Source organism: Papaver somniferum, chromosome 10 (genome assembly GCF_003573695.1).
Source record: "Papaver somniferum cultivar HN1 chromosome 10, ASM357369v1, whole genome shotgun sequence".
NCBI lineage: Eukaryota > Viridiplantae > Streptophyta > Magnoliopsida > Ranunculales > Papaveraceae > Papaver > Papaver somniferum.
Genome location: NC_039367.1, coordinates 65,661,120 through 65,675,058, shown reverse-complemented (window position 1 = coordinate 65,675,058; position 13,939 = coordinate 65,661,120). Strand labels below are relative to the sequence as shown.

Here is a 13,939-nt window from a genome sequence, read left to right as displayed (position 1 = left end):
ATGTAACCATTGTTTTGGTTGATTTTACTGCGTACATAAAAAAATTGATGCATAATACAGTATGCATCCATATTTACGAATGCATACCAGTTACGCATCTATTTTCTCGATGCATAAAAGATTGTGCAACAATTTTCTCGATGCATAATGCATTATGCAGTCATATTTTCGGATGCATAACAGGTTATGCATCTATTTTCTCGATGCATAATGCATTATGCAGTCATATTTTCGGATGCATAACAGGTTATGCATCTATTTTCTCAATGCATTATGCAGTCATATTTTCGGATCATAACGTGTTATGCAGATATTATTGTAGGTGCATGACAAGTTATGCAGCCTTTTTGTTGTTCGTTTCAATACTAACAAAAAAGTAGCTGCATAACGTGTTATGCAACCATTCTCTGGACTGCATAACAAGTTATGCAGCTATTATTGTAGGTGCATGACAAGTTATGCAGCCTTTTTCTTTTTTTGTTGGTTTCAATATTAACAAAAATGTCTCATCATAATGTGTTGCTGCATGACAAATTATATAACTTACTAGTAAAGATGGCAAAGTAGAGAAATGGAACTGCAATCCTTGAATAATGAAACACAACCTACGACCTCATGACTGCAGTTTCATTTCACCATCTACTTCTGCATGGATGCATATGTATGAAGCACTGCGATATAACTCTGATGAATATAAATATAAGTTAGTTAGGCCAGAGACCAGAAATTGAATTTCAGTGTGCACTAAAATGTGCATAAGGTACGTACAGACCGGGGTCCCAGCTGGTAAGTTGGTACTTGTTCTTCTTTTTCGTATTATTTTTGTGCCTACATTTTGAAATAATCAACCAATCCAAATAAGAGAATTAGGGCAGTAAAGACAAATGCTTGCAGGATCCAAATGAGATTATCCATGTAACAACCGTAAGTTCATTGTTGTTGAACTTCGGCAACAGTCCGTATGAAACCATCCAACAAATATCTTTCCTCAACTCCTTTGTGTTCAATCACATGACCAACACCACCATATTTTCTTTGTCTTGGAACCCCAGGTTTGCTGCCTGCAACGGACCTTGTAATCGGAACCACTTCATACAAATAGATGTATCTCGGGTTCAATCATCTGAATTGGTTTTGTATGCAGCCGTATCTACCAACACCCCATTTAATTAAGACGCATATCCATCGCCCGAGTATCTTATTTCTCCACTGAATTTGATGCCCAGATCCAATTTCCTTCATAAAAACACCATCTGCTTCATATAAGGAATATAAGAATCTCTTTTGCTTCAATAAAAAACATAAGCTGCTGCCCGAGATTTTCATTTGTTTTTGTTGAGAAATGGGAAGTGGTGGAAGGGCTGGACACGTCCTTCTCTTTTCATTCAAACTGACAGCTCTGTTTCCTGCAAACAAATGCAACAACACTGCAACTTAAATTCAGTAACTGTCAGAACATCTCTATCGACCTGTACCCATAGCTCCTAGAAGCAACAACTAACTGGTGATCATCTGGTTTCACCGCACCACCAAACCAAGCGCATCATTTCTAACATCTTTTGGAACATAAACCATTCTATTCAAGCACGGAGACATTCTACCAACTTCTGTTCATCACGATCTCTGATTCTCAACTACATATCAAACCCTTTTTCAACTTCCACATCCTCCTGCTATTCTCCATTAATACTCTTCTTTTTTCTTCTTCTCTGTGGATGCCGCTTTCATTGGATCATCAGAAAATTTCTTAAAATTTGAATTACGAATCAATTGAAATTAATAATAAGAATTAGGGATTTCTGAATTCGGGTTTTTGGGGAATGAATCAATCTAATTACCAGGGCTCGATGCATGCAAAAAGAATTTTGTTGAAGACCTGCAATTCCTTCGCCGAATCATTACTGTTCGTCTTCAATTGTATCTCCAATTTTTTTTTCTTTCTTGGTTCTCTGAGATGTAAACGGTGGTGATGATGACGAACGATGGGAATGGAGATCTTTGTGTATCTGTGCTGCGATAGAAGATCGAAGAACCATGGCTTTTTAATTGTGAAGAAAACTCCCGCCTTAGGTTAGTATGGAAAGAACGAAAAACGAAAACGGAATATCAAGGAATTATGGGCCTGTGCATAATTTTATCACCGACAATGGGCGCGACCATGAATTTTTTTTGTCGTGGGTTTCACAGTGGAAAAGTCTACAGAATTGGGTTTGACTGTAGTTTTCACTTTCCAAATTTAGACTTTCACCAAGTCCTGCCACAGCTCCGACAGAACTAGTTTATCCGTCTGTTGCCCAGCAACACTTTCAACTACTCCTTGACCGGCTACTCCAACAGTTCAGCCAAGTACCCTTTCAGCATTATCATATCAGCCAAAACGCAGGACACAGACCCAGTTTCTTCTCAACTGAATTTCAGCTCAAGATCAACAAACTCCATGTGTTGTTGCTGCCAAACATTCTCCATCTCGGAATCTTCGCACTTGGTTGCGAAGTAAACGAATTATCCCTACACATCCATAAACCAATCTCATCTGTTTCTCTTGGTAACGGCAGATGAAATCCATCACCGTCACTGACTGCAGCCATCTCATCCAACATGCCTTCAAATTCCACCGGCAAAACCATCTTCTTCAACTGGCCGAGCAGTCATTACATCACTTGTCTTCAGCTCTTCATTATTACTAACCCAGACCATGAGCCAACATTAACCCACACCGATTCATCCGTGTCTCAGTAATTGGTCGATTCAGTCCCTCCTTCTCGAGCTCTTTTTCTGTTTCTGTTATTTTAGGGCTCTAGAAAGACCACCATTTCTCTATCTCGCACCATCTCAAGTCTCAACAACGTCAAGAATCTGTGACAGCAGCTTTATCCCGCCATCAAACCTATTCCTCAGGCTCTAGTGGGCTTCACTTGCTTGGCAATGAAAAGAAAGACAACTCTTTGTTCGATTGTTCACCATTCTCTTTGTCCCCTTGAGAAGGTTTCTTACTCTAGCCGACAGCCTAGTACCTGTGTGTACGAAGCCGTGCAGCACAAAATATTTAGCTTATCTTACTGAATCAAAATATAAATTTCATGTTACTGAACAAAACTAGTCCTTTGTTAAGCTGCCTGAATCCTGGTTATTGGGATAAACTGCACTGCGTTCATAAAATTACACACATCTACACGAGAAAAAAGGGCATTAACGCGGAATAAGTATACGACTGAATCAATTCAAGTTATCTGTGCAACAAATCTGTATTACAAAATAATTTAACCAGAGTTCTTCTAACTAGAAAATCTTTAAAAGGCAGTAGAGGCAGGTTAATACACAATGTAAAGGGAAAGCAAGAGTAGGAACACAGAAAAGAGGATTGGCCTACTGTTGCTAGAAAGTGAGAAGCCACTGTTTGGAAGTCTAGGGTATTGATCTGGAGGAGGCATTACACAGGCATCACCGTTGAAGCTTAGTTTCCAAGGAAAAGCAAAGCCTCCGCCGAACGTAAATCCTGGATCTTTTTTAAATAAAATCTCTGTTTGTACATTTCCAGCTTCTACTGATGATCGCATTAACATGTTATTGTAGAATGGAATTCCCCAAAACATTCCAGTATCATCTGCCACAAAAGTACAACCAGAAAGTAGAATCAGAAGCGAGCACAAATAAGACTAGAAACCCATTAAATCCTCGCAGAATAATAGGAACTTACTTATGGGAAACACTAATAACGGTTTGTAGTTGAAGCTGAACACTTGAACTAAACTCTTCAAGTTTGGGTGTTGCACAACTAAACTCCAATCAGAGTAGTTTTGTAACGTAGTTGAAGTTGTGCACGGTAACCTTGACGCTCCAATAGTCCTTATAACTTGTTTTGACATGCCAATGAATCCTAATTGGGCACATATGGTCTGTACACCTGACTTTAGGAGGAACAACTTCATCCTCACTATGTGGAAGTTCTATTAGAGGCTGCAGATATTTTGTGGGACTGTTTAAATACGACAGAAACCAACCACTGTTATAACGAATGAGAATGTAAAGCTAAATTTGGTAATAGATATAAAATGTTAAAGCGGTTAGTGAATATTAATTACTCGACGCAGTGTTTAGTTGGATCTCTACGACAAGCACAACTGCATGTAGGGCATTGAACGATTGTTTCGTTGTAGAATGAAGACATTGAAACACAACATGTAGGGGTTTGTGATGCCTGCATTTGTGAGTAGGTACACGTCAATTTCCATGTATCTGCAAAATTAACAACTCATTTAGATTAGTGAAGGCAAAGAAACGACAACATCAGTGAAAAGCTTCAACAAACACTCTACAATAGGATGCTAATTAACAATTTCCGTTTATATATACACACAGGAAGTAGAAACACAAGAAGGGAATTTCTAGGAGAATCGATATACTTACAGAGAGCTTGTGTTTTACGACGACCGTTATCCACAAGAAATTTAGTTGGTGCAACCAGCTTTCGGGGTCCACAAGTATAACCAGGAATGCCAATACTGAAATTCTGAGGTATAATCATATCTACTGGGTCTGGGATTTTGACTGTAGTATTCGTATTACCATCACCTGCATCGTCACCAACAGCGTCGCTACCTATTAAAACTCTCTTCTTATGACTATAATGAAACTTGTTCTTTTCTTTCTTCTCGCTGTCTACTCCTTTTAACATTAAAATGATGCTTCTTCTTGTGATTCTTATCATGACTTGCAACTTTAGCCGGAGACTGTCTCTTATCTTTACCCGTATCACGCTGCTTCTCTTGATCACCATCATCAGGTGGTGGTGCAGCTGGTGTTGCCGGCGCAGTTTGATTCACACTGGGTTTTGCAGTGCCATTAATAATCTCCATAAACAGTGCCTTTCCAACGGACATTCGAAAAAATGCTCCATGTTTCGAAGGATCTTGGATTTCTGTTGTTAATACACCCGCTTTACAACAATTACTTGTTTGCATATTATAAGGTGCTCCTGGTAATAAATCGATAATCACTGGTCGCTGCTCACAACTGTGTGGAGGTATACTTCCTTTAATTCTTGTACAATCACCTTGTTCTGTTGCTTTTGCTCCTGACATACTCCATATTACTTCCTTATTTTGCCATGTCCAACTTAATCGCCACCCAGGGTTTTCTATGTGTCGAAATGCTTGTTTATTGAGTATGGAGATTTGTGCCTGTATAAAAACATCATGTTACACTAAGCCAGGCTACATCACTCCCTACTCCCTAGTACAAAAATATCAGCATGACACAGTTTTAAGCGGGACCCACTAGGAAGAAATATTCTTTGTTCCCTATTAAGATAATGAGAGCCGTTAAATTATAACACTGTCCAATACCATTCAACGGCAGAGATGATCAAGTCAAATGTTTACCCTAACCAAAACAATAAAATTTTCACTAATTACGTTGCGGATTCTACGAAGAATATTGTTTACTACCTGTATAGTCAAAGATTTCTTAATTAAATTTGCATGGAAAACTTCCTGACATGCACCGGTTTCGAAAATGAATTTAAATCGTTCAAACCACTCAATTAATTCCATCTTTGGAAGAATCAAAAGGAAGAACAGAACTAATAAGAGAAACTTACATTGTATGTATCGTCTTCCCAAGTTAGGATATCCCATTTGATTTCTATCATCCCATGTGGATCCAATTGATCATACCCATCTGACCATCATCAAAACACATCACTCATCATAAACTTTTTTGAGAAAATTCTAAATAAATATATGAGATTAGAACAGTAAAAACATGAAAAGTTTAAATTTATTTTAAGAAAATTAAGAAAAGTTATTACCAGCTTTGTGAACGTGGAGGTGAAAGAGTAAGGAAGAACATAAGAAAATGTATCTAAAAACACTAGAAAAGCCCATTTGATGAGAGATCACCACTCAATCGAGAACAGGAGTGTTTAGAGAGAAAAGAGATAGAGAAAGAGAGATGAGAAGAAAGGGTATATATAACGACGATGGCATTTAGTCACTGCCCTGTCTACGCTACAGAAAAATTGTTCCTGTAGCGTAGGATCTCGACGTCTCATAGCAACTCTTATTTTATCTTTTTTCAATGGTCCTCCCCCTGGATTGAAACGGTAGTTTTAATAAAAATTTAGTAAATTCGGTGATCCAAAACAAATCAACGCTGATACTTCTACTAACTCAGTGACCCTTTGTTTTTCGATGATGCTTCTATTTTAAAGATTACCACTGTTCTACAATGACACCAGTAATACGTGTTTGTTGTCAGGTTGGTTTTATACAACTGTTCGTGTCATACTGCTTCTACAGTATAGTAGAACAGTGTTCTGCAATTAATATTACACAATTTGAGCTCGAAAGTAGACAGAATCCTAATTTCTACAGATCAAAACCAAAGGAAAATGCTTCAAAAAAAGAAAAACGAGAGGAAAAAGTATTTGACCAATTTCTATTTTAGACCAATGCTAACCTTAATTATTCTTATTCTGAATCATGTTCGTTAATTATTCTTATTCTGAATCATGTTCGAGAACTTCCGAGTCTCAGAAGCAAAAGAACTTTAAAAAGCTACCTACCATTGTATGCTATCAGGTTAGATTAGTACAACAGGTGCTACTTGGTGCAAAAATGCTCCATTACTGATCACCACCGGATATGACAACGAAAACATCAACCAGGGACCATTTATGAGGTATTAGTTTCTGTTGAGGATTAATTACAGCGCGGTCTGCTGTAGATAGTCGATAACCAACAACGATCTCGTATTTGTTGTCCTCTACGCATTATATCATAAAAGCATAACTCTTCCTGATCGTAAAGATAGAATTCTGCTGGTCTTATACACATTTCACTTCCCTGTAACAAAAATTGGCAACATTCATTAGTTAATGTTAATGAGAAAATCATCTATTTGTTCTTGAATTTGTGGAAAAACTAGCTGAACTTGCGGGTGCTGAAATGAGATCGTTCCTGATATGCTAATTCGAAAAAGAAATATGAATATACCTCTTCAGCAAAGAGTTCCTCGAGAACCCGATTTATCTGTTTGTCTTCTGCCACCATAGCCAGTGCCATGCTCACAAACTCATTGGATAACACATAATCACTAATTCTCGAAACGGAAACCAAGTTTCTTGTTCTAGAATCCAGAATCTCACTGATGATTATTGATTTATCCGAAGCTTGCTGCATTTCAAGGATCCAAGAACTATGAAAGAATCCACATGCCGAAGCGATTTTGCTTCCTTATACTCTTGGACTGAAGTAGTTCCACATGCAAAAGGCAGACTTTTTAGTAATAACCAAGAAACAAAAATAACGTTTCCTACATACGGCACTAATAGTTTTTCGAAGGAAAAACAAAGATGGAGAATATAGAGAAAACAACCAAGCAGTTATAATCCATGGGTAAAACATGGTTTCCAGTGTTATTATATGAGAAATGTTTGAGTCCATAACAGGGCATACTCCATAATGTACTCATTCATTCCCAGACAAAACTAAGTTAACAGAACATACTCAATAATGTGTACACACTAGTACCTGAATATCTCGGATGAGGAGAAGAGTCGCAAGAGATCTGGAATCAGAATGTACAATGGAATCCTCTAAAGACTAGTCTGCAAGAATTAAAATCTGTTTGCTTAGTGTTAGTTCAACTGTTGGATAAGGATATCAAAATAAAGATGCATATAATGACATGTAGAGTATGTCTACTTTAGCGAATAAGAATTTAAATGACTTGCCTTTCACAAAAGAAAATTAACATATCATAAACTAGAGATGGGGATAAAGATTAACAACAATGGTTTAAAGCACTTGAAAGGCCCTGGTTTTCAACAAGTTCGAGGTTATGTGGTTGTTCTAACTCCTAATCATGTACTAGTGAGCAGCAATACACAACTGATTAAGAAGTCCAGTATTGTGTATATCAATATACAACTGTCAAACTGATTAAGAAGTCCAGTATTGTGTATATTTCGCATTGATTGTGCAGAAAAGATCCTTGTTTAACCAATTTAATGAAATTGTGATGCAACATGAAAATAACTTAATAATTAATGAGACAAAGGGAACCAACTGGTACCAAGTTATCGGCCATGTACAAGTAAAAGAGAAAGGAAAGGCAAAGTTCATCCTTTCGAGGAGAGATTTTACACTTACAGAATCAAATGTCTCTAGAGGAGGACTCTCTAGATGTCGCCGAATGACAGCATTCCCATACCTATAGACAAGACTTAGGTTCGCTAATCCAGAAATATCAAGTCCACCATCAATGAGCTTCCTCTCTCTTTCTTCAACTGGAACCTCATTAAACATCCATAATTCTGAACCTTGAGCCAACAACGCCTCTAAAACCTTTTTAAATGAACATAAATTACCAAAAAAAAATTATAACACATAAATTATTAAATAGGAAAAAGGACAACAGAAAACAGAACCATATAGATTTTTAAGACATGAATCTGACGGAAGCAAGAGCTAAATAATACAAAATTACCATGATCATATCGTGGATGTCACGACGCCAACCACAGAACAGTATCTTCTCTGGATATTTTGGAGGGGTAAAAATCTTAGGGAAATATCCACAACGTTCCTGTAGCATGCGGAAGAGATAGACAAGACGGCAATTAGTATCGTATCAAGACATCATAGAATAGAGAAGTAAACAGTCGATTAAGTGAAAGCAGACTATAGAACTCTATTTTCTCCATTTTGGCCTCAAGACATATAGTCTCAATTGAGTCAATTCACAGTTCCCCTTCAAATTATTGAACAATTTCACTTTTATGCATATGATCAGACTACATCCACCATCGGTAACTGGCCCAACAATAGACCCTCAAGTATGATGAGATGCCAACTGAGCGACTGCCAGTATGATAAGAAATCTACCAGTGGGAATGAGACCATAGATTCCAATATGGAGGTGACTCCAAGCAGAGCTGAGCTAGCAGCTTTATTTGTGAAAAGTTCAGTTCTATAGAAAGACAATATTGTCAATTTACCAAGCAGATTTTCCTTGTGATTGAGGTGACACGCCTATCTAGGTAGGGACTATGTTTCTATTATTCCACCCTACCCCAACCCCATCTATTTCAATTTTCAACCACTGTCCCACGAGGTCAATACCCAGAAAAATGCATCTACTGTTAGGATGCAGTTTTCCGCCTACAGCTTCTTTGTGCTCGAGTGCAGAATCCTGTACTAGTTAACAATCACACCTTTTAAAACGCAAATGACTTATGTTTCCAGATAATCCTAAACAATCAGTTGATTCAGTTCCGCAAAAAACATGGTACAGGAGGACTAATCAATGCAAATGAGATATTGAAACTTAAAAGTTAAAACGCAATAACATGCACAAAGATGTCAGACCATGTCCTACAGGTGCCTATCACGCGAAACAAGATTTTGAGCCTCTTCATAATGATCTAAAAGACATTTATGATAACTAATATACTACTACTCCAGAATACAGGTGAAAGAATAATAACCTCTGGCATGGGATCTGGGCAATACATATCATCATCCTCAGCTATAACAAGGATTTTGTCACCTTCTTTAAGAACGTAATCATCATCTGGATTAAGAACAATCTTCCCGCCATTCGCAGCAACCTTAACTCCACAAGGTACTGCATCTGGAAATGAAATTAGCACATGCTAAAAGCATAAACCGTCCAACTCTGGCCACCTTTTGATGTAAAACTCCGCATTTTCAAATCCTAAAATGTCCTCCCATATCTGCAAAGCAAACAAATTCTTGCTAAAACCATGTGCCATTATCGAGAAGAAGCATACATTTGAATGATGTTGATGTATTCAACTTCCATAAATTTAGTATCAGTGTGTTCAGTTGGAAGGTACTATCAGAAACCCCTGTTTGCTAAATATCTCTACAATAAGAGCTGATGACCACCTCATTTCCCGTACATTGTTAAGTATGTAAAAGAGGAGAAGGAACCACACAATTTACTGTAACTAAATAGTCAGCAAAAAGCATTATTGTACGCTATTACTATATTGGCAAATAAGTAGAACATGTTTATCCAGTAGACTTCTGCAACTATTTGCAAAACAAAATGCGACAAACACTGAGAAGATCAGAAGATAAAGTATGGCTCAAATTTTCCAAGAAATAGTGCATCCAGACAAGTCTAGAGTGGCTGGAATCCGTTTGTGGCACAGATCACTTTAACAATCATAATAATAGCTGTTTCTGTTGAAAAGGACACTGAACTTAGGACTACGAACTACTCTACGAACAAAATTAAGATCCAGTCAGATAAATATGAGGGGATAAATGAAAAGGGCCTCTCAATTTGATGCAGGTAATTTTCTGATCAATGTGGTTCCCTCTTTTCTCAGTAAGTGTGTAATGTTCACCAAAGAATAATGATTTGAAAATAATAAAAATTAAATATCATACGTATCTACACGGGCATACTTGTTCACAACTAAGTCGTCAACACTAGTCTTTTTGATTGACCTGTGCAAGTCCAGGTTGGAGAGCACATTGAATCATCAATCGCCCAATCACATCGTGAGCAACTAATGTTTCTATGACATCTCCTCCAACGAGCTTCACCAACGGTTCATTGTATAGATCGCTCATCTCTACAACAACATGACCAGATAAACCCTCTTTTACTCCGCTGAGGCTCAGCACTACTCGCAAAGCACGTGCATCGCTCTAATCAGAGAATACAATTAACAATTCTCAGCAATAAGGTTGGTGTAGCTAATACATATGCAATATCATTGATAATCGCCAAATACCGACATAGGATGAGCGAACCTGGTCTGCATTTTCATCTGATGCCAAAACTATTATTGCACGTGCCTTCGAAGCTGAAACCTAGAATAAGCAAATGAAATACCATATGGATCGTAAATACTTGACCAAAATAACTGTTGGAAAAAATAATATATAAAACCATAACTGACAAAGTTACACAGCTGTAAGCTAGTTCACCTTTTTTAAATCAGCCAATATAAGAGGACTCCCACTTCTGCAGATGACAGAGGTACCCATAAAATCAAACTCTAACTTTGCTATATCCATCTCCATTTCCTCCTTGTCTCTTTCTGCAAGAACCACAACAACGCCACCACCAATGCTCTTATTTGCAATTGCCAACTGCTTCAGAAGTGACCCCTGTTCAGTTAAAAATAGAGATACTTTTCAGACCATCTCCTATCACCAGATTTTTGGTACATAAACTGGGAAAAACTCATGACCTCAAGGTTGTTAGAGCTTATCCTTCCTCTTCAATCAGCAAATTAGAAGCTGGAAGGTATCCCTAGAGCATGAAGGCTAAGATGAACTGAATTAAGTAAGAAATGGATAACTAAAAAGGTATGAATTCTAAATATATGTAAAGGAAGGTACTAACTGCCATAAGATCACTCGAAAAATAACTACTACAACAATAATATAGGCTAGAAAAAGGATGTGAGTGAACAGGCAGAAAGGTTCCAAGGAAGAAATTTAGGATATTTTCTGAGGAAAAGATAGATAATGTCAACACCTACAACATTTGCCAGACGTACCAGTAATAGGCTTCAACAAGGTAAAAGGAAGGCCCAGAAATGGAAACATATAGAACACCAGTTGAGAAGCTTACACCAAATCCATCATCAAAATTAACAAATGATAGATGGCTTGTACTAAACAGTCCATGCAAAGGCTCCAGAGGGGAATACATGCTTTTACAATATATTGACACAAAGGTTACAGGTGTGTATAATTTGTTAGTCACCATGAGAAAGGTGACTACAGAGCCCCTCGGTATAGTAATGTCTAATGCAATCTGACGTCAAGTAACCCATTATATTGAACTCTGATATAATATTATAAGCTAGTAACCAAAATATATATTTAAAGCGTCAAATATAAATTAAACATTTAAACTTCATAGTGGTGACTTACCAAATTGTATATGGCTGCTCTCTATGACTTCACTCTTTCCCTTCCGTAAAGAATCCACCTTCTCAGAGATGGCATCAGAAACAAGACCGAGCATCATCGCAAATATAAGCATTCCTCCGGAACTTATAGAAACAGAGACTATCCTTGGTCCAGTTCCAACCCTATCTGCAGGATTTCCCGCATCAGCAATGAAAGTCCATGTAAGCCAAAGTGCCTCTGCAAGGCTCCTGTCGCTGACAGCATATAAGGCCAACCCACCACATCCAATGAGAAGTATAGTTGCGAAAAGAAGCGCAATCAATTTCACACATGGGTATACAGAAAAGAATACGTCAACTCTATAGGCTACCCTTTTCTTCAAGGGAACCTCCTCTTCATTATTTTCTGTTCTTTTTAGAAGTATCTTCACATAGGGAAGATAATCAAGAAATACATACAACAACAAGGGTGTCACAAGCACGATTAACACTGTATGCAAAGCAACAGTTCTACTGTTAGCATTATCAAAATACATATATGAAATACGATCATCTTCAAACTCCAAAAATTTGCGGTTGTCTTCAACATCAACATCATTTCCTCTATACAGTCTATGAAGGTTAATAATCTCTCCCTGCAACAACAACATTGATCCAATTACAACAAATTCTTCCAGCTAAACAACTAGCCCTAAATTTTTTCTTTTGATAAAATTTTGCAAAGAACCTACATTAGATTCATCGAAGAGCTTAATACCTGGAGCTGTTCAATTGTCATTCGAGTATAATACAGATAACATACATATGACCATAAGCTGCAATAAAACACATAACAAGCTCAGAGGCGGAACAAGTAAAGTTTCAATTTCAATTCAAAAGGAAATAAGTAAAACTAACTAACCAGAATTTTGATTGAAACCCTTATGCGTTTCAGAATCCATTTGAGAGAAAACCGAGCTGTCGATGATGAGTGATAGCTAGAGTTCGAAAATCTAACTGTTTTTCTCAATTTTCTCTCTTCTTCCAATTTCTGATCTAAAACAGTTAAATCTGAAGATGACGAAGAAGAACGAATGGAGTTCCCTTTATTAGTAGAATCAATACTTACAGTAGCAGCTCGATTTTGGACTCGAATAGTAGATAAAGGAGGTAATTCATTATTTCTGGAAGATTTAATTTTGATCTTAATTTTACTTCTAGCACTATGAGGACCAAGAAAAGACGGATAATACCAATCTCTATCAGAAATAGTATTACCAACACTACGATTCTTCTCTAATAAATCATCATCAATTATTGAGTTTCCAGTTACTGAAAATTGATTCGTAGACGGAAGTGGAGAAGTTGAGATACGATGTATCGGAGAGAATTGAGAAGTTGATAACGATGATGAAGAGAAATTACTAGTTGAAGTTCGGAATTCGTCAGAAATGGTTCTTGATTTCTTCAGTAATGGTCTTCTTTCAGATTTGACAGGAGTGTAGGGTTTGAATCAACATCATTTTAGACATTATGAACTCAATTCCATTAGGATTTTAGGTTTTGATTGAATCATCTTCATTCAACTCAGATTGGGAATTTTAGGGAATTTTGGATTTTTGAATTGTTTTTTTTTGCGTGGGGAAGAGAGGAGAAGAGAATATTGGAGAAAGGGAAAGAAAGGAGTCAAATAGTAGTGTACTGTTGTAGTGGTATCTGTTGGATTCTACTGTTGGTGATGTTGACTTTTTATTTTGTTCACCTTCTAGCACATTTAAGTGGACAGTTTGAACCTTCTGCAGTTCTGCTGCCAAAAGAAAAGACTAGCAATTTTTGCACTTATATAGTGCGGATCGGGATGCACTTTACTTAGCATGTGCATGGCTCTTCTTGCATCAGGAACCCCCAGCATTGTTCGCGGTGCTAAAAGAAGTCAGAGCACTTTCACGTTCAGCTAGATCGGCATTTAACTTGCAGCTTTTGTGCTGTTCTTTTATCAGCCAAAGTGAATACTAATTATAATCAAACGGATGGGTAGTTTCATTCAAGTTGGAA

General features: G+C 37.4%; 2 pseudogenes; both read right to left on the bottom strand.

The window, feature by feature from the left end:
• Positions 1-3,311: 3,311 nt before the first annotated feature.
• On the bottom strand, positions 3,312-5,081 carry LOC113315727 (annotated as a pseudogene).
• A 1,332-nt stretch (positions 5,082-6,413) lies between these two features.
• LOC113319737 lies at positions 6,414-13,547 on the bottom strand (annotated as a pseudogene).
• Between the last annotated feature and the right edge of the window lie 392 nt (positions 13,548-13,939).